General features: G+C 40.9%; 1 long non-coding RNA gene across 1 annotated transcript; it reads left to right on the forward strand.

Moving 5' to 3' along the window:
* Positions 1-542: 542 nt before the first annotated feature.
* Positions 543-16,092, forward strand: LOC116950784 (uncharacterized). Its single transcript, XR_012946468.1, has 5 exons — positions 543-795; positions 3,553-3,622; positions 11,452-11,623; positions 13,120-13,278; positions 13,511-16,092. It is a non-coding gene; the product is annotated as an uncharacterized LOC116950784 (long non-coding RNA).
* Positions 16,093-21,911: the final 5,819 nt, after the last annotated feature.

Here is a 21,911-nt window from a genome sequence, read left to right on the forward strand (position 1 = left end):
CAAGGCCGTAGCCATGGAGTCAACATTGGGGGGGGTCCAAATCTTCCAGGGTGTCTGGGGATCCCAACCCAGAAAAATATCTAAATTTGAAAACTAATTTCCTGCCTAAAACATTAAAAAAAAATTCATAGCACATGTGATGGACTTTTGATATGTTTTTTTACAATAATGTCTAATAGTGTATTGTATTACATTGCTCTGTTTTTTTTTCTTTTGTACCATTTCTTGTTTCATTGTATGTAATGGCAGAGATTAGGGATTAATAAAGTACAACCATAACCACAATCATATAAACAGAAATCTATGCATTTATTTATATGAAGACAAATCCAGATATTGTGGCCAAGGTATAACCAAGTGTTATTTTTATTTACATAGCATAGCAATGTTTTATAGCAATATATTGGGGGGGGGGGGGCACATTTTGAGCATATTTGAATATTATAATTACGGTGTTGACGTGAATATTATTTTAAAAAAACGTTCGTTGCCTTGAGCGTTCCAGCGATCACGAATTCGTGATGCTCCGTACACTTTAATCATTAATTTTTTAAGTGCGCCGGTTGAGAGGCGCCATCTCATGGAAGACACAAGCTTACAGCTCGAACGAAACCCGTGGGAACGTCGTCACTTATTCGTTCACAATAACGATGACGAATTCTCCCGTCACTTCTCCGAAACGAGACACTACTCGTTCCGCCAAAGCAAACCACCACCCACACACCACCCCATATATATAGAGCGACTTCCTCAAAGTTTGTCCACCATCCATTTACAAGGAACCACGAGAACAAGGCATGTATAGCTTTCTGCACCCTTCTGAACGCTTGAGTGTTAATTGTACATGTTTATGTGTGTGTGTGTGCGTGTGTCAACGTGCACATAGCCTGGCACAAGCGTCGTGGTGACATCCTGTGTTGTTGTTGCTGTTGTGTCATTGCGAAGCGGGGAACGGTGGTGCTGCGTCTCCCCTAGGTCGACTCAGCATCAACTGAGTGCCCGGTGCGGTGTGTAAACATCGCCACTGGGGAGACAAAGGCGGCCGGGCGTGGTGCTGGCCACCGCCTTTATAGGTGGTCGCTAACTGCACTTGCCCCTCCAGTCTGCTAAGGCTATACGGGGGATCTTTGTCATTGTTAAGGAAGTCAAATTGATTGTTGGTTGTGTTACGGAAGTCCGTGTGTTTGATCATTAATTTTCCAGATTAATATGTAGACATATATGGCTTTGTAAATTTATTATTTGGTTCTTTAGGTGTAAAGTCACGTAGAAAGAAAATAAATTAAATAATAGAATACGACGTTTCGATTGCAACACAAGCAATCATCATCAGGTACAAATGAAAGAGAAAACAAACCGAATACACTTAGAAATACAATGAAATACCACACAGAGAGTCGGCTAACATAACAGTCAACACCCTACCTGGTTGATTGCGTTCTTTCAATGATTGCTAAATGTGAGAGAGAGATAAAACACAGACACGGAGACAAACAGAGAGAGACACAAGCAGAGAGACACAGAGACACACAGAGAGAGACACAACACAAACACACAGACAAGCAGAGAGAGACAACACAGAGACACACAGAGAGACACACAACACAAACACACAGACAGACACAAGCAGAGAGAGACAACACAGAGACACACAGAGAGAGACACACACAACACAAACACACAGACAGACACACAGGCAGAGAGAGACAACACAGAGACACAGAGAGAGACACACAACACAAACACACAGACAGACACAAGCAGAGAGAGATAACACAGAGACACAGAGAGACACACAACATAGACACACAGACAGACACACAAGCAGAGAGACAACACAGAGACACACAGAGAGAGAGACACACACAACACAAACACACAGACAGACACACAAGCAGAGAGAGATAACACAGAGACACACAGAGAGACACACACAACACAAACACAGACAGACACACAAGCAGAGAGAGACAACACAGAGACACAGAGAGACACACACAACACAAACACACAGACAGACACACAAGCAGAGAGAGACAATACAGAGACACAGAGAGAGACACACACAGAGACACACAGACAGACACAAGCAGAGAGAGACACACAACACTAACACACAGACAGACACACAAGCAGAGAGAGACACACAACACAAACACACAGACACACAAGCAGAGAGAGACACACAACACAAACACACAGACAGACACACAAGCAGAGAGAGAGACAACACGGAGACACACAGAGACACACAACATAGACACAACAGCTTCAAATCTAGAATACAACTACGTGACTTTACCGAAAGAACCAAAGAGTCATTCCTACAGTCACGAAAGCTTCAAATCAAGTTTTTAAAATTTAGTTTGACCAATACTTTGCCGTGTTGTTTTTTTTTGATGATCACTCCGTAAGAGTTCACTGCCCTTCCTCGGTCCGAACCGCCGCTGGTGAAAAATCCACATTGCTATGACAGGACCCAGTATATCCAAATAACAACCGCTGTTATCTTTCCACAAGGTGGTGATTATTATGTTTTAGTCATAGTTATCCTTTCATTGGGTGGCAGCCGTGCGTTGTTAGTCGAGTCTTTGCCTGCACATTTCATTTGAGTAGTCGACTCAAGCGGTCAGACAAATTTCTCTGCGCTTCGTTAAATGTTGGACGGGTGTGCACTCTATCGCTCTCCAAGGCAAAAGGGTGACCTCAGTAAATTTAACACACAAATCTGGCTGTCGGCCTGATGAAGCTAGTTGTAATTGCTGGCGAAACGTCGTACTCGGATTGTAAATGTTGTGGCTTGACTCTCCAACACACCGGTGTGCTGCACTAGTGACGAATTGGCCACGTTCTGTTTACGTAACAACCCTTACTAATTGGCTGTGTCGGGTGGTGGTGGGTTTAACGACACATTGACATTCATGCAATCTAATCCAAAAAACTTCTATTGTGGACCTCAGTAAATGTTTGTAAGCCATGGACTGTCCCGCCAATTACCATCGTTGGGCTTCTTCGGTGCACTGCTGTCTCTTGTGACATCATTTTTACTCAGCATCTTTCATCCAGACCTGTTCATGTCTCACCGTCAGTCATGCTCTGGTGGGCAGTCGCAATCAGCATCTTTACTCAGCGACTTTCATTCAGACTTGTTCATTTCTCACCGTCAGTCATGATCTGGTGGGCAGTCGCAATCAGCATCTTTACTCGGCGACTTTCATTCAGACCTGTTCATGTCTCACCGTCAGTCATGCTCTGGTGGGCAGTCGCAATCATCGTGGTCGGTGCATTTTCCTCGTGATGACAAATATTTTTTGGCCACTATTTTCGTGACCAGAATTAACACCGCTGCGTGGCACTGTCGGCGGTAATCGCAATGGCTTGCAGTGGCATCAAAGACGCCCATTCTCGGTTGTGCCCGAGAATTGCTCGGTTGAACCGCTTGCAACTCTGGAGGGTGCAATGACGAAATAATTCAACCGCGGAACTAATTCATAGATATTTGTTTTCTCTCCCAAGGTGCTGACGGTGTGTTCGGTCTTGTGCACATTGCAGGGTGCTGCCTCAGGTTTTTGAAGACGAAGAGAACAACGGAATAACACTCAACGACGGCGATGGACACAGCGTAAGAAATGTTGCGTCAAAAGGGGTCGTCACTCTTTCGGTTAAATTGTGCGCATGCGATGCAAGTGTGGAAAAAATCATGTTTCCTTTCACAACTTAAACAACAAAAAAATCCAAACTGCAAAAAAGCTGAACGGTAGAGAATTCCACGTACAGTTTATTTGGTTATTGCACTGCTGAATAAGGGGCCTCCATAAGCTGTGCAGCATGCACATCAAAGCATAGTACAGTACAACAATATATTTTGCACTGCCCACGATGTAGTGCCACTCTAAACCATTTAAAACGAAGTTAAAGTCTACGCTGAACAGCGCTTGGTAAACGTATCCTCCAACATCTTCTTTGGTTCTTTCGGTAAAGTCACGTAGAATGAGAATAAAATAATAAAATAAAACAATAAAATTCTCACCACGTTTCGGCCACAACACAAGTGGCCTTCTTCAGGTGAAAGGGACAGACCTGTTGGGACGACAGAGCTTCAATAAATGCTGTTAAGATTCGTAGCGCCCTTTTAAGCTGGTTGAGCGAAAGTCAGGCACCCAAGCAGTATAATTTAGCATTGAAAAAGGTTGAGGGATTAGCTTGTGACTGGTCACAGAAATGGTTATGTAAATTCAAAGCTTACACAACCACAGAGGCACCTAGTACAAATCAAACAGGAGAATTTAGCATTGAAATAGTTAAGGGGATTAGCTTGTGACTGGTCACAGAAATAGCTATATTAAAGTTGAAGCCTACACTTCCACAGAGGAACCTAGTACTGGTCACAGAAGTAGCTTTGTTAAAGTCAAGGCTTGCACATCCACAGAGGTACCTCGTACATGGATGCCAATGGGTGCTGCAACAAGTCAACTATCATACAGTAAACTGATGTGAAAAAACCTAAGTCTAACTTACATCAATATAATAAATGTGCTCAATATATTCTTCAATAAGATGAGCTATTAACAGCAACTGGGTATACACTACACTATATAATGAATACCATATAGTAAACCAATGAAAACTGAAATATAAACTACCTCAATGTTATCAATAAACTCTATATATTCTCCAAACAGCTGAGCTACCAACAATAAGTCGTAATATATCACAATGCTGTATGGCGAAAAATGGGTGGATTCTTATCCTCAACTTCAGCACCACGGAAGGTACGTGCTCCGTTCAGACGGACGAGTCATCCATGGTCGGAATGGAGGAGGCAGGAAGGAGATGGCTGCGAGGCGCTGTTATACTCCATGTTGTACGCCATACCATTGACCGTGGTGTGAGAGGTATTAAGAGTCATTGCCAGCGAAAGAGCTGCGGTCTGAAGGTCATCGTAAAATACAATTAATTAAGAACCGAAATGGTTTAAAACATCTTTCCAGTGGTTACTAAGCCAGAATCCAACTTCTCGGTTGAAATTGTCTCTGTGCTTGTATATGTGGATGGCCTCATGAACGAATCTCTCATGGTAGCCGGTTGGCTTGCAAAGAACCTCCGTCTTGGAGAAGTCAATGTCATGTGAGCCCACTGAATTATAACAGTGATCTGCCACGGCAGAGGAGTTCGTTCTGCCGTGATTCAAGTCTGCTTTATGTTCGCGGATGCGGTCCGAGATATGTCGTTTGGTTTCTTCAATATAGTTACTGCCACAGAGGCACTTTAGTTTGTAAACGCCCGGGTACTGTATGTCTGGAACAGCATCTTTTACAGATGGAACCAGATCACGGATTTTATGTACTGTGTTGAATCGGACCTGGATCTTGTGTTTATTCAGGATTTTGGAGATCTTTTTAGTGACCCCTGCAATGTAGGGCAAGGTGATGGTTTTGAGTGGCTCCACAAGAGGATCCTTAATAAAGTATTAATGCTTTCGTGACTGCATAAAATTACTCATTGTTTTTTTCGGTAAAGTCACGTATGTAGAAATACAATAAAATTATATTTAAAAAAAAACAATCACGACGTTTCGATCACAACACAAGCGATCTTCATCAGGTGTCAATAACAAATCACGGAGGTAAATACAACAAAAAAATGAGAGACGAGAATTCAACAAACCTGAAAAAACATTATGTGAAGCACATCCAGTCAGGTCAACAACACAGTTAGACACTTCCTGGCGGACCACGAATTTCAGAAGAGTGTTAAATTTCGTGTTCAACCTTTGGATGGCACATACCAGCATAGATAGAATGAAAAATACAAGGTACACGGTCAGTAGAAATACATATACAAGTCCACCAAGAGGTAAGGAGGGAGGAAAGACGGACAGGGAAGCAGATATAGAGAGAGGGGGGGGGGGGGCGGAGGGATGAACAGAAGCTTAAATCGGAAATACGGTTGGAGGGGGGGAGGGGCCAGAGCGAGAGCGGCAGCTCAAACACGCACATCTTACACATACAAAACGGCAGCTCAAAAAAGGACCACCTCTTGTAAATACAAAACGGCAGCCCAAAAAATGACCACCTCTTGTAAATACAAAACGGCTGCTCAAAAAAGGGCACATCTTACACATAATTACAACGGTAACTTCCCCGTAGAAGTGTGATAATAAAGTATTAAAGCTTTCGTGACTGCATAAAATTACTCATTGTTTTTTTCGGTAAAGTCACGTATGTAGAAATACAATAAAATTATATTAAAACAAAAAACAATCACGACGTTTCGATCACAACGCAAGCGATCTTCATCAGGTGTCAAGAACAAATCACGGAGGTAAATACAACAAAAAGATGAGAGACGAGAATTCAACAAACCTGAAAAAACATTATGTGAAGCACATCCAGTCAAGTCAAGAACACAGTTAGACACTTCCTGGCGGACCACGAATTTCAGAAGAGTGTTAAATTTCGTGTTCAACCTTTGGATTGCACATACCAGCATAGATAGAATGAAAAATGCAAGGTACACGGTCAGTAGAAATACATATACAAGTCCACCAAGAGGTAAGGAGGGAGGAAAGACGGACAGAAAGGCAGATATAGAGAGAGGGGGGGGGGCGGGCGGAGGGATGAACAGAAGCTTAAATCGGAAATACGGTTGGAGGGGGGGAGGGGCCAGAGCGAGAGCGGCAGCTCAAACACGCACATCTTACACATACAAAACGGCAGCTCAAAAAAGGACCACCTCTTGTAAATACAAAACGGCAGCCCAAAAAATGACCACCTCTTGTAAATACAAAACGGCTGCTCAAAAAAGGGCACATCTTACACATAATTACCACGGTAACTTCCCCGTAGAAGTGTGATAATAAAGTATTAAAGCTTTCGTGACTGCATAAAATTACTCATTGGTTTTTTCGGTAAAGTCACGTATGTAGAAATACAATAAAATTATATAAAAAAAAAACAATCACGACGTTTCGATCACAACGCAAGCGATCTTCATCAGGTGTCAAGAACAAATCACGGAGGTAAATATAACAAAAATATGAGAGACGAGAATTAAACAAACCTGAAAAAACATTATGTGAAGCACATCCAGTCAGGTCAACAACACAGTTAGACACTTCCTGGCAGACCACGAATTTCAGAAGAGTGTTAAATTTCGTGTTCAACCTTTGGATTGCACATACCAGCATAGATAGAATGAATAATACGAGGTACACGGTCAGTAGAAATACATATACAAGTCCACCAAGAGGTAAGGAGGGAGGAAAGACGGACAGGGAGGCAGATAGAGAGGGGGGGGCGGAGGGATGAACACAAGCTTAAATAGGAAATACAGTTGGAGGGGGGGGGGGGAGGGGCCAGAGCGAGAGCGGCAGCTGAAACACGCACATCTTACACATACAAAACGGCAGCTCAAAAAAGGACCACCTCTTGTAAATACAAAACGGCAGCTCAAAAAAGGGCACATCTTATACATAATTACAACGGTAACTTCCCCGTAGAAGTGTGATAATAAAGTATGAAAGTTAACGTTGTAATTATGTGTAAGATGTGCCCTTTTTTGAGCTGCCGTTTTGTATTTACAAGAGGTGGTCATTTTTTGAGCTGCCGTTTTGTATTTACAAGAGGTGGTCCTTTTTGAGCTGCCGTTTTGTATGTGTAAGATGTGCGTGTTTGAGCTGCCGCTCTCGCTCTGGCCCCTCCCCCCCTGCAACCGTATTTCCTATTTAAGCTTCTGTTCATCCCTCCGACCCCCCCTCTCTCTCCATCTTCCTCCCTGTCCGTCTTTCCTCCCTCTTTACCTCTTGGTGGACTTGTATATGTATTTCTACTGACCGTGTACCTCGTATTTTTCATTATATCTATGCTGGTATGTGCAATCCAAAGGTTGAACACGAAATTTAACACTTCTGAAATTCGTGGTCCGTCAGGAAGTGTCTAACTGTGTTGTTGGCCTGACTGGATGTGCTTCACATAATGTTTTTTCAGGTTTGTTGAATTTTCGTCTCTCATCTTTTTGTTGTATTTACCTCTGTGATCTGTTCTTGACACCTGATGAAGATCGCTTGTGTTGTGATCGAAACGTCGTGATTGTTTTTTGTTTTAATATAATTTATTGTATTTCTACATACGTGACTTTACCGAAAAAAACAATGAGAAATTTTATGCAGTCACGAAAGCTTTAATACTTCATTAAGGATCCTTTTGTGGAGCCACTCAAAACCATCACCTTGCCCTACATTGCAGGGGTCACTAAAAAGATCTCCAAAATTCTGAATAAACACAAGATCCAGGTCCGATTCAACACAGTACATAAAATCCGTGATCTGGTTCCATCTGTAAAAGATGCTGTTCCAGACATACAGTACCCGGGCGTTAACAAACTAAAGTGCCTCTGTGGCAGTAACTATATTGGAGAAACCAAACGACATATCTCGGACCGCATCCGCGAACATAAAGCAGACTTAAAACACGGCAGAACGAACTCCTCTGCCGTGGCAGATCACTGTTATAATTCAGTGAGCTCACATGACATTGACTTCTCCAAGACGGAGGTTCTTTGCAAGCCAACCGGCTACCATGAGAGATTCGTTCATGAGGCCATCCACATATACAAGCACAGAGACAATTTCAACCGAGAAGATGGATTCTGGTTTAGTAACCACTGGAAAGATGTTTTAAACCATTTCGGTTCTTAATTAATTGTATTTTACGATGACCTTCAGACCGCAGCTCTTTCGCTGGCAATGACTCTTAATACCTCTCACACCACGGTCAATGGTATGGCGTACAACATGGAGTATAACAGCGCCTCGCAGCCGTCTCCCTCCTCCCTCCTCCGTTCCGACCATGGATGACTCGTCCGTCTGAACGGAGCACGTACCTTCCGTGGTGCTGAAGTTGAGGATAAGAATCCACCCATTTTTCGCCATACAGCATTGTGATATATTACGACTTATTGTTGGTAGCTCAGCTGTTTGGAGAATATATAGAGTTCATTGATAACATTGAGGTAGTTTATATTTCCGTTTTCATTGGTTTACCATGTGGTATTCATTATATAGTGTAGTGTATACCCAGTTGCTGTTAATAGCTCAGCTTATTGAAGAATATATTGAGCACATTTATTATATTGATGTAAGTTAGACTTAGGTTTTTTCACATCAGTTTACTGTATGATAGTTGATTTGTTGCAGCACCCATTGGCGTCCATGTACGAGGTACCTCTGTGGATGTGCAAGCCTTGACTTTACCAAAGCTACTTCTGTGACCAGTACTAGGTTCCTCTGTGGATGTGTAGGCTTAAACTTTAATATAGCTATTTCTGTGACCAGTCACAAGCTAATCCCCTTAGCTATTTCAATGCTAAATTCTCCTGTTTGATTTGTACTAGGTGCCTCTGTGGTTGTGTAAGCTTTGAATTTACATAGCCATTTCTGTGACCAGTCACAAGCTAATTCCTCAACCTTTTTCAATGCTAAATTATACTGCTTGGGTGCCTGACTTTCGCTCAAGCAGCTTAAAAGGGCGCTACGAATCCTAACAGCGTTTATTGAAGCTCTGTCGTCACAACAGGTCTGTCCCTTTCACCTGAAGAAGGCCACTTGTGTTGTGGCCGAAATGTGGTGAGAATTTTATTGTTTTATTTTATTATTTTATTCTCATTCTACGTGACTTTACCGAAAGAACCAAAGAAGATGGATCCTTGCAGTCACGAAACCTTTAAATCGAAAAGTATCCTCCAACACTTCCAAACGTGCTGCCGTGGGAGTCTACATGGGTTGGGGTAGAAGGAGATTTTAGATTCACTTACCTTGTTGTGTAGGCATGTTTATGCTGTCATTTTGAGAAAAAAAAAGTATTTAAGCAACTTGGCCAACGTTCCCTCATACTGCCAAGTGCACTGGAGAACAGAAAGCTTCTCCACTCATTTCCTGAAGAAGCTGAACTTAATTTTTTTTTATTTTACCAGGCAAGGCCCACTGAACAATATCGCTCCTTTTCAGAAGCGATCTTGCCACAAGTGATGAGCCCAACGATTTGGCTTACCGCGTGGAAACATATAGCAGCCAAATACCTCTGTCCACGTTATTTCGAGGAGACTAAACTAAACTCAAACGTATTCTTGGTTCTTTCGGTAAAGTCACGTAGAAGGGAAACAATAAAATAATACAAATATAAAACAATAAAATTCTCACGACGTTTAGACTGCAACACAAGCAATCATCATCAGGTGTGAAAACCACAACTAGAAAATTTGAAAAAAAGTGGCGTTTTTTTTTCTTGCTGTGGTTTTCACACCTGATGATGATTGCTTGTGTTGCAGTCGAAACGTCGTGAGAATTTTATTGTTTTATGTTTTTTTATTATTTTATTGTTTCCCTTCTACGTGACTTTACCGAAAGAACCAAGAATATGAATCCCTGCAGTCACGAAAGCTTTAAATAAAAAAATTAACTCAAACGGGGATTTTTTTTTTATTATTTTACCAGGTAAGGCGCACGGAGCTATATCGTTTTCTTTCAGAAGCGACGTTGCCACAAATGATAGCTCACATTTATAAGCAGACAAACACTCTTTAAACGCATGTTGATTCTAAATGCGGAGGGAAAAACCAGAGGACCCGGAGAAAAATCCACGCGATCATGGGGAGGACATGCAAACTCCAAATATAAAGCAGCAGGCGTCAGGGTTGGGATCGAACCCACGACCTCCTGTATACCAGGCGAGGTAGTTAACATCTCCTAGCCACCGCAGCAGCTGTCAGCACAAGGAGCAAATCGTCAGACATGATGCTGAACAACACACGGTACAACCCGAAAACGCATCTGAGAGTGCGTTGAAACTTTTTAAATTCAGCAAGGAAGCATGCGTGACGGCAAATGAAACATCTTAAGGCACAAACAGTATTTGGTACCACACATAAGCAATGAGCTACTGCATTGTACTTGCGTGTACTTCAAAAACGTTAGTTTATAAAGACATGTTGATGCGATGGAACACATCCCGAGTGGGTAAGCAGCCTTTGAGGAGATGGAATAATGAAATTGGCCCATGTGCATGTGCTGGATGGATAATTACATCGCAGGATCTCGAGATATATCAGTGGCCTAGGGAGGCTTCATCCAGCAGTAGATTGACCATGGCTGCTTCTGATGATGACAAATGTGGTAGCCCACAGGTGAAAACATGTGCTACATCACATATGGGTCACAGGTTAGGGGTTCATATGATATACAGTCGCACAATTGCGAAGGAAACCTGAGAGTGTGGATGGAGCCTTGTACGCAAAGTCATTGACGTGGAGAATTATGTTGTCTTCGTAAATGTTCAATGGTATGAAATGTGCATGGAGATATAATGCAATATTTCAACATTAAAAATCTAAATAAATGTTTTGGATTGGTATCTTTAAAAAAAAAATGCGGTGTGCATATTTCATAATTTGCAGAGGAGGGAACAAAACGACGAAGAAAAGAAGCGGTTTCAATTACATCGGAGATTTTAAGGAGTATTTCCGTCGGACATACACTGCCCTCTTTAAAGAAATGTCAGACTACGGAAGGGCATCAATTCTCCAAAAAAAACTCGAGCGCAGTGATGTCCACAAGTACCTCGATGAGGTAAGCATGAACAGATACGTTGCTACTTCCTCATTAACCCTTTCCCCGTTGCAAGGCGACTGCAAGTCGCTGGTTGGGTTGTCTCGTTCACCGCTGAATCTCGGTAAGCAGATGAGCGTTAAAAATTTTTTAGAGGCGTAGCCACCGTTGTTTTTAAAGACGCAGTACTCACCACAGAGAACTGTAGCGACACGACCACACTCTATGATCCCTGGCGCCAAACTGTGCCAAACGCCCTCCCGCATGGCATTGTAGGAGCCTCGGTACTGATACATTTTGTTTGAGGTTTTTATTCCAATTCTGTGCCGCATAAATGACATACAGATGATGTACGTACGCGTACGTCATCGGAATGGGAAAGGGTTAAGATGCATTTAGAATGCTTTGCTAAAGCAATATCAGCCTACCTTATGTATAGTCCTCTGTGTTGTAAAGCCACAGAAGACCTGGAAGTGTAGTCAACGTATTATTTGGGTGATCCAATCCTTTACAAGTTTGATTAGGGTGGAGACTTATCCTCGTGGTTGCGGGTTTGCTGCTCGTTGCAGAGGTTCACGGTTCAAGTCCAGCGGCCGCCCTGATTAATACTGCCTGCAAAAATAAAAATACGCGCCATCTGCTTCGCAGAGGACGTGAAAGGTCCTGTGATGTCATTCGCAACATTAGGCAACTGTGTGTCCGTGTTGTGGTCCAAATTTTCCAAACTTGAAACATTACTCAATTAGAATATAGACATCAATCATTTACTCCCAATTAGAAAACTTGACAGGAATCATCCTGAAAAAAAGAGTCATGGGGCTCGGTGAGGTTTCCTGGGTAAACAAGTGTAATGATACTCTTTGGTTCTTTCAGTGAAGTCACGTAGAAAATAAAATAATAATAGAATACGACGTTTCGGCTGCAACACAAGCAACCATCATCAGGTAATAATGAATGATAAAACACAGACACGGGAACAGCATAGGCAGACACACATGCAGAGAGACACACACGAGACATACGTGACTTTACCGAAAGAACCAAAGAGTAATTCCTGCAGTCACGAAAGCTTCGAATAAAGTTTAATAAGTTAGCTTTTTGCTTATGGATGTGAAATGCATATTTCATTGAAATAAGGTCAAAATGGTAGGGCAACAATATCAACAAAGAAAACAATGGCCAACTAACCAAAGATATTAACCAGTCCAAAATTACATAGCGCATACGAGAATGGGCTTTTGAGAATGCCCCTGTTGGTTATTGTTATGTTGAAAGTGTTAAAAACGTGTACATTTAACAATAATTTCATATGGTATAGTTTGAAACTTCGTATGCAATGTATATTCCAAATTACGTTTAAAAGGACCCAAAACTGGTTTATTGCCTTTGCATCTATACATGGGTTTCTTAAGTATCCATTTAGCAATTATTCCTAACATATTAAGCTAATACTACCGTGCCAAATGTGGGACAACACTTAAACGTACAAAATGCGAAACCGAATGTATGTTTTACAGGTTCGGCATTCCATTTTATTCCTTGGACAAATCCACAAACCCACCGTAAACCCTGCAGACATGCCTGTACTTGAGACATTCAGACGCTCGTCAGCAACCCCGGATGCATTCAAAACCCACGTGCCAAGGACAACACCATACTCGATTCTGCTAGAGATGGTGAGTGTGTATATAATTATCTTGTAAAGCTAAAGGTTCTGCAGAGCTGTTGGCAGCACGAGGTTAATGGGTTTCAGAAGATACCACGAAACAGTTTGGCTATTGAAGCATTCACACATATTCAGAATCTGAGCTAACATTAACTGGTTATTTGTTGTACATTGTTCTGAAACTAAACTTGTGGTAACGTTATCAACTCTCCCATCCCTCTCATAATATGTTTTGAACACAGGTCGTGCGTGCTGAAGGTCCTGGAAACAGCAATGCCATCAAGACGACTCTGGAGGGCCTTGCTGAAAGAATTCTGAAGCCTTATTCCCCAACGAAGCCAAAACTGCCTTTTTTTGCCACTGTAGTATCACAAAGTTGTTTCTGTGATGAAGAGCAAGGCGACGACATTATAAATGCCCCACCGATGCCTTTCTGGGGAGCCTCCTTGAGCTCTTCAGGAAAAGAAGCGTCAAAAATAATGTTGGCCCTCAACTGCCTGTTTAACTGGCATCCACTCGTAGCACAAGCTGTCACATTCGCACGAAACAACCCAGATGCAAGTGGCATTTTAAAATTCCCTCCAACGGTGACCTCCAAGGCCTACAAGCACAACGACTTGAATCTGAAACTTGACGAGTGCCCACCGTGTTCTAGATGCGTGACACTCTTCACGAGTTGCACATTCATGCCTTGTCCGGAGACAATGGTAGAAAATATACAAAAAGTATACTGGGAGTTTGGCAATTGTGCAGAAACTGAAGCAATCAGTAATCTTTTAAAGGGTAATACTTACCTTGCACGTAAAGTTGAAGGTACCAATGACTACATCCATATGGAATCCGAGAGAACTGCTGAAGCTAACCAATGGTTGAATATATGTAAATGGCCAGGTGGACTGGAGGTATTCATTCCATCTGGCCCACGTACACCTCAAGCGTCATCATAGGTCAGGAATAGTTTCCTATCACGTGCCTACTCCTCGATCCAAGGGCAAATCTTGAGACCACTATGAATTCGCCACAATTGGTTGGAACAAAAACAAAATACACTCACGCTGCCGGCTCAAAATCTTTACTGCTGCTTCCTGGTGAAAGTACTGCAGTCCATAGTCCTCTATTCCAGCAGGGCCTCTTCAGGATTCTTGGCCAATACACCAGATCTACTAAATCTCGCTGCGTCAGGGCATGGGAGCTCATGAACTATGGCAGCCGCATCAGAGTCAGCTACTCCCCCTGCTTCTGCTGTACAACCAAGCGCCATGGCGCAACATCTGGCGCATAACTGCGATCCATCAAATATTTAAATATGTACACGTCTCACAAATCCTGGAAGGCAATAATGGCTGGGTTCAGTGCCTGGTGCTGTGCAATAACGTGTGCTTCCAAATGCAATAAGTCCAGGTAGACATGTCAGGGCACATCAACATTATGTTTAACATAAGAGAAAAGCCATAATCATATTCGCTATGAAATATTCGCCCCCCCCCCCCCATTGATATGGCAATGGGGGGGGGGGCAATCCATTATTCTGTTCAAGGCATCTCTCATTGGTTCAGTGAAAGGCTTTAGTGTCCAACTTATCCTGAAAATCATAGCACTCATCAATGGGATTACCAAACACTAGTGGGGTTTTCCTGGATAAAGGGTGTTATATTCACAAGTGGCAGTATTCATAATTTATATAAAAAAAGGTGTTTGTCGTCGCAGTACGGGAATAACTTTACACTTAGCTGTTGTTCTCTTCATAGCATCGGCTCTGACAATGGTGCCTTTCACAGTATAGGTTGGTGCTGATTGTCGCAAGCATTTGATTGTTAAAATGTACCCTCCCAATGGTTTATAAGAAATACAATGTGTGTGTTTTTTTTAAAATGTGTAATTAGATAATATTTTTTAATAACCGATAAGAAAGTTATCAAGTGAAAAAATATTGTGATGACAATGTTTAATGGTGGTGGTATATGGTTTTTAAGCGTTTGTATATATTGTACGTTTTATATATAACTAGTTAAATGATCCGGCTTCGTACGGGTCTCGGTAATCAAATGTTAAGAGCATGCTATCTTTCTTGGAATAATTGAATGCTGCAAATGAAATCGGTCAATGTGTGTATTTTACTATGTTTTTTGGTTGTGTGATACAGTCACAGGGCGTATTTGTTTTATATGAGGACAGCTTTTAAATTTGTAACTCTTGGAGAGGATAGAAAATGTTGTATGTATTGTCATCTGGTGGGTTTAATCGAATGAATTGTGGCGTACAAGTCGACAGCGAATTGGTGGTAGATCTCTTTGCATCGCAAGAAGAGATTGAAGCTGCCATTTCGCAACATGATCCTGAAGGCATAGAAGTCAATGGAGGAAATCGTCTTTTATATATAACGGATAGTGAGGTGCTAATTCCATGAATAAAGGGTCATGATGGAGAATTTGGGGAAAATATATTTTTTAAAGACAGTTTTAACTGTAAGCGTTTAGCAGATGACACCCTGGGCCAGCTGACTTCACTGAAATCTTTTGGGAAAAATTCCTGTGCTTTACCTTATGCCCTATCTGCGGTCGGTGGTGGCAACAACTATAAAGCATAAAGCCCACCAAGCCAATGGTCAGGGCCCCGAGTGGCTGGAGGCGATTCGTGAAACATTTGGGAATGCGTCAACCATCGGCTCAAATTTGAGTCGCACATTATAAGTCAAAAGAAAAGGGCAAATCAATGTCATCTATGTCTGGCGTGCATCTCTATTCTAAATCTCATTGCGTATGTAACGAGTGGCTCCGACGCGGTATGAACTTGAATCGTTTATGAATAAATCGTCGGAACAGTTGGTTGTCTCTCGTCTCTTCTCACTCGCACTACGGACGCACGCCGCCTAAGCGGCTTCGCTGCCCCTAGCCACGTGGCGCTCACCCCACTCTCTAGCACGCCGCTGGCTGACGGCGCGCTAGGGAGCGGTTGAGCGGCTGAAGGACGCGCCGCCACGTGGCCGCGTCACCAACCATAACAAATAATGGATAATACCGTTCAGTCAATGAATGGACTGCGTCGGCTAATTGAAGCAATTGGCGGGACCCCGGGGTTCCATCGCTGCCCCGGGGTAGGACAAACCCGCGTAGCGACACGAGTCTTGTCGCCTTACCGACAACAACAAAACTCTAGTGGTCAATCGATTGGCCTCGTCGAGAGCTACTCGGGGACACTAAGTTTCGTAAAAAGTTGAAAAATTACACAAGCACGTTAAATTCACTGCCTGGGGGGGTGGCGGTGGGGCTCGCCTTGGCAAAGAAGCTGAGGGTCGACGGCTGACCGGAGGGCGACTGCGGGCGGACGCCCCCCGGGGCTTGCGTTTGGCCGGTGGGGTGGCGCCCATCGTGGTGATCGCCGCCTGCTGCTGCTGCTGTTGGCGCGAGTCTACGGGCGGGCGGCGCGTTGATGTCGGCATCACGAGTGGGGCGGACTGAAAAATAATAATTATTATTGACCTGATTTTTGCGGGACCCCGGGGTCCCGCCAAATGCTTCAATTGTCCCAGCTCTCGACCTGTGTCCAACTGTTCTGATTGGGCATCACTGGGAAATCAGAACACTCTCACGCATCGATCCATCGCCGTCAAAGGTCGCGTGCCCCCATTCCGTGTTCTCCACGGCACCCATCCCCGCCCGATTGGCCGAATTTTGGAATTTTCTCAAAACGCCGTGACCACTTGGCATGCACACCTGGCTCGAGTGTTTGCGGGCGGCGGGAAAGACGAATGTGACGTGAGACGTGGGAAGCTGCTTGTGGTGGCCTTGACACTCGCCACGTGTCGGTCCATCACTGCGGGGCATGCGGTGCATGGCGAGTGTCGTCGGAAGAGTGGCGTCAGGTGAATAGTGTCTAATAGTGTCTAATGTGTCTAATAGTGTCTGATAGTGTCTAATGTGTCTAATAGTGTCTAATGTGTCTAATAGTGTCTAATAGTGTACAATGTGTCTAATAGTGTCTAATAGTGTCTAATGTGTCCAATAGTGTCCAATGTGTCTAATAGTATCTAATGTGTCTAATAGTGTCCAATGTGTCTAATAGTGTCTAATAGTGTCTGATAGTGTCTAATAGTGTCTAATAGTGGCTAATGTGTCTAATAGTGTCTAATAGTGTCTGATAGTGTCTAATGTGTCTAATAGTGTCTAATGTGTCTAATAGTGTCTAATAGTGTCTAATAGTGTCTAATAGTGTACAATGTGTCTAATAGTGTCTAATAGTGTCTAATGTGTCCAATAGTGTCCAATGTGTCTAATAGTATCTAATGTGTCTAATAGTGTCCAATGTGTCTAATAGTGTCTGATGTGTCTAATAGTGTCTAATGTGACTAATAGTGTATAATAGTGTCTCATAGTGTCTAATGTGTCTAATCGTGTCTATGTGTCTAATAGTGTCTAATAGTGTCCAATGTGTCTAATAGTGTCTAATGTGTCTAATAGTGTTCAATGTGTATAATAGTGTCTAATAGTGTCTAACAGTGTCTAATAGTGTCTAATAGAGTCCAATGTGTCTAATAGTGTCTAATGTGTCTAATAGTGTCTAATGTGTCTAATAGTGTCTAATAGTGTCTAATGTGTCTAATAGTGTCTAATGGTGTCTCATAGTGTCTAATGTGTCTAATAGTGTCTAAGTGTCTAATAGTGTCTAATGTGTCTAATAGTGTCTAATGTGTCTAAGTGTCTAATAGTGTCTAATGTGTCTAATAGTGTCTAATAGTATCTAATAGTGTCTAATGTGTCAAATAGTGTCTAATGTGTCTAATAGTGTCTAATAGTGTCTAATTTGTCTAATAGTGTGTAATAGTGTCTAATAGTGTATAATAGTGTCTAATAGTATCTAATAGTGTCTAATGTGTCAAATAGTGTCTAATGTGTCTAATAGTGTCTAATAGTGTCTAATTTGTCTAATAGTGTGTAATAGTGTCTAATAGTGTATAATAGTGTATAATAGTGTCTAATAGTGTCTAATAGCGTCTAATTTGTCTAATAGTGTCTAATAGTGTATAATAGTGTCTAATAGTGTCTAATGTGTCTAATAGTGTCTAATAGTGTCTAATGTGTCTAATAGTTTCTAATAGTGTCTAATAGTGTACAATGTGTCTAATAGTGTCTAATAGTGTCTAATGTGTCTAATAGTGTCCAATGTGTCTAATAGTGTCTAATAGTGTCTAATGTGTCTAATAGTGTCCAATGTGTCTAATAGTGTCTAATAGTGTCTAACAGTGTCTAAAAGTGTCTAATAGTGTCCAATGTGTCTAATAGTGTCTAATGTGTCTAATAGTGTCTAATGTGTTTAATAGTGTCTAATGTGTCTAATAGTGTATAATAGTGTCTCATAGTGTCTAATGTGTCTAATAGTGTCTAAGTGTCTAATAGTGTCTAATAGTGTCCAATGTGTCTGATGTGTCTAATGTGTCTAATGTGTCTAATAGTGTCCAATGTGTCTAATAGTGTCTAATGTGTCTAATGTGTCTAATAGTGTTCAATGTGTCTAATAGTGCCTAATAGTGTCTAACAGTGTCTAATAGTGTCTAATAGAGTCCAATGTGTCTAATAGTGTCTAATGTGTCTATAGGTGTCTAATGTGTCAAATAGTGTCTAATAGTGTCTCATAGTGTCTAATGTTTCTAATAGTGTCTAAGTGTCTAATAGTGTCTAATAGTGTATAATAGTGTCCAATGTGTCTAATAGTGTCTAATGTGTCTCATAGTGTCTAAAGTGTCTAACAGTGTCTAATAGTGTCTAATGTGTCTAATGTGTCTAATAGTGTCTAATGTGTCTAATGTGCCTAAAAGTGTCTAATAGTGTCTAATAGTGTCCAATGTGTCTAATAGTGTCTAATAGTGTCTAATAGTGCCCAATGTGTCTAATAGTGTCTAATAGTGTCTAATAGTGTGCAATGTGTCTAATAGTGTCTAATGTGTCTAATAGTGTCTGATGTGTTTAATAGTGTCTAATAGTGTCTAAGTGTCTAATAGTGTCTCATAGTGTCTAATGTGTCTAATAGTGTCTAAGTGTCTAATAGTGTCTAATAGTGTCCAATGTGTCTGATGTGTCTAATGTGTCTAATGTGTCTAATAGTGTCCAATGTGTCTAATGTGTCTAATGTGTCTAATAGTGTTCAATGTGTCTAATAGTGTCTAATAGTGTCTAATGTGTCTAATAGTGTATAATAGTGTCTCATAGTGTCTAATGTGTCTAATAGTGTCTAAGTGTCTAATAGTGTCTAATAGTGTCCAATGTGTCTGATGTGTCTAATGTGTCTAATGTGTCTAATAGTGTCCAATGTGTCTAATGTGTCTAATGTATCTAATAGTGTTCAATGTGTCTAATAGTGTCTAATAGTGTCTAACAGTGTCTAATAGTGTCTAATAGAGTCCAATGTGTCTAATAGTGTCTAATGTGTCTATAGGTGTCTAATGTGTCAAATAGTGTCTAATAGTGTCTCATAGTGTCTAATGTTTCTAATAGTGTCTAAGTGTCTAATAGTGTCTAATAGTGTCTAATAGTGTCCAATGTGTCTAATAGTGTCTAATAGTGTTTAATAGTGTCTAACAGTGTCTAATGTGTCTAATAGTGTCCAATGTGTCTAATAGTGTCTAATGTGTCTAATAGTGTCCAATGTGTCTAATAGTGTCTAATGTGTCTAATAGTGTCTAATAGTGTCTAATGTGTCTAATGTGCCTAATAGTGTCTAATAGTGTCTAATAGTGTCCAATGTGTCTAATAGTGTCTAATAGTGTCTAATAGTGCCCAATGTGTCTAATAGTGTCTAATAGTGTCTAATAGTGTCTAATGTGTCTAATAGTGTCCAATGTGTCTAATAGAGTCTAATAGTGTCTCATAGTGTCTAATAGTGTCTAATAGTGTCTAATAGTGTATCATAGTGTCTAATGTGTCTAATAGTGTATAATAGTGTCTAATGTGTCTAATGTGTCTAATAGTGTTTAATAGTGTATAATGTGTCTAATGTGCCTAATAGTGTCTAATAGTGTCTAATAGTTTCTAATGTGTCTAATAGTGTCTAATGGTGTCTAATGGTGTCTAATAGTGTCCAATGTGTCTAATAGTGTCTAATAGTGTCCAATGTGTCTCATAGTGTCTAATAGTGTCTAATGTGTCTAATAGTGTCTAATAGTGTCTAATGTGTCTAATAGTGTCTAATAGTGTCTAATGTGTCTAATAGTGTCTAATGTGTCTAATAGTGTCCAATGTGTTTAATAGTGTCTAATAGTGTCTAATGTGTCTAATAGTGTCCAATGTGTCTAATAGTGTCTAATAGTGTCTAACACTGTCTAAAAGTGTCTAATAGTGTCCAATGTGTCTAATAGTGTCTAATGTGTCTAATAGTGTCTGATGTGTCTAATAGTGTCTAATGTGTCTAATAGTGTATAATAGTGTCTCATAGTGTCTAATGTGTCTAATAGTGTCTAAGTGTCTAATAGTGTCCAATGTGTCTAATGTGTCCAATGTGTCTAATAGTGTTCAATGTGTCTAATAGTGTCTAATAGTGTCTAACAGTGTCTAATAGTGTCTAATAGAGTCCAATGTGTCTAATAGTGTCTAATGTGTCTAATGTGTCAAATAGTGTCTAATAGTGTCGAATAGTGTCTAATAGTGTCTCATAGTGTCTAATGTGTCTATTAGTGTCTAATAGTGTCTAATAGTGTCCAATGTGTCTAATAGTGTCTAATAGTGTCTAATGTGTCTAATAGTGTCTAATAGTGTCTAATGTGTCTAATAGTGTCTAATAGTGTCTAATGTGTCTAATAGTGTCTAATAGAGTCCAATGTGTCTAATAGTGTCTAATAGTGTCTAATAGTGCCCAATGTGTCTAATAGTGTCTAATAGTGTCTAATAGTGTCTAATAGTGTCCAATGTGTCTAATAGTGTCTAATAGTGTCTAAGTGTCTAATAGTGTCTCATAGTGTCTAATGTGTCTAATAGTGTCTAAGTGTCTAATAGTGTCTAATAGTGTCCAATGTGTCTGATGTGTCTAATGTGTCTAATGTGTCTAATAGTGTCCAATGTGTCTAATGTGTCTAATGTGTCTAATAGTGTTCAATGTGTCTAATAGTGTCTAATAGTGTCTAATGTGTCTAATAGTGTATAATAGTGTCTCATAGTGTCTAATGTGTCTAATAGTGTCTAAGTGTCTAATAGTGTCTAATAGTGTCCAATGTGTCTGATGTGTCTAATGTGTCTAATGTGTCTAATAGTGTCCAATGTGTCTAATGTGTCTAATGTATCTAATAGTGTTCAATGTGTCTAATAGTGTCTAATAGTGTCTAACAGTGTATAATAGTGTCTAATAGAGTCCAATGTGTCTAATAGTGTCTAATGTGTCTATAGGTGTCTAATGTGTCAAATAGTGTCTAATAGTGTCTCATAGTGTCTAATGTTTCTAATAGTGTCTAAGTGTCTAATAGTGTCTAATAGTGTCTAATAGTGTCCAATGTGTCTAATAGTGTCTAATAGTGTTTAATAGTGTCTAACAGTGTCTAATGTGTCTAATAGTGTCCAATGTGTCTAATAGTGTCTAATGTGTCTAATAGTGTCCAATGTGTCTAATAGTGTCTAATGTGTCTAATAGTGTCTAATAGTGTCTAATGTGTCTAATGTGCCT

Source organism: Petromyzon marinus, chromosome 40, assembly GCF_048934315.1.
Source record: "Petromyzon marinus isolate PM22_M1 ecotype Great Lakes invasive population chromosome 40, UKy_Petmar_22M1.pri1.0, whole genome shotgun sequence".
Lineage (NCBI taxonomy): Eukaryota > Metazoa > Chordata > Hyperoartia > Petromyzontiformes > Petromyzontidae > Petromyzon > Petromyzon marinus.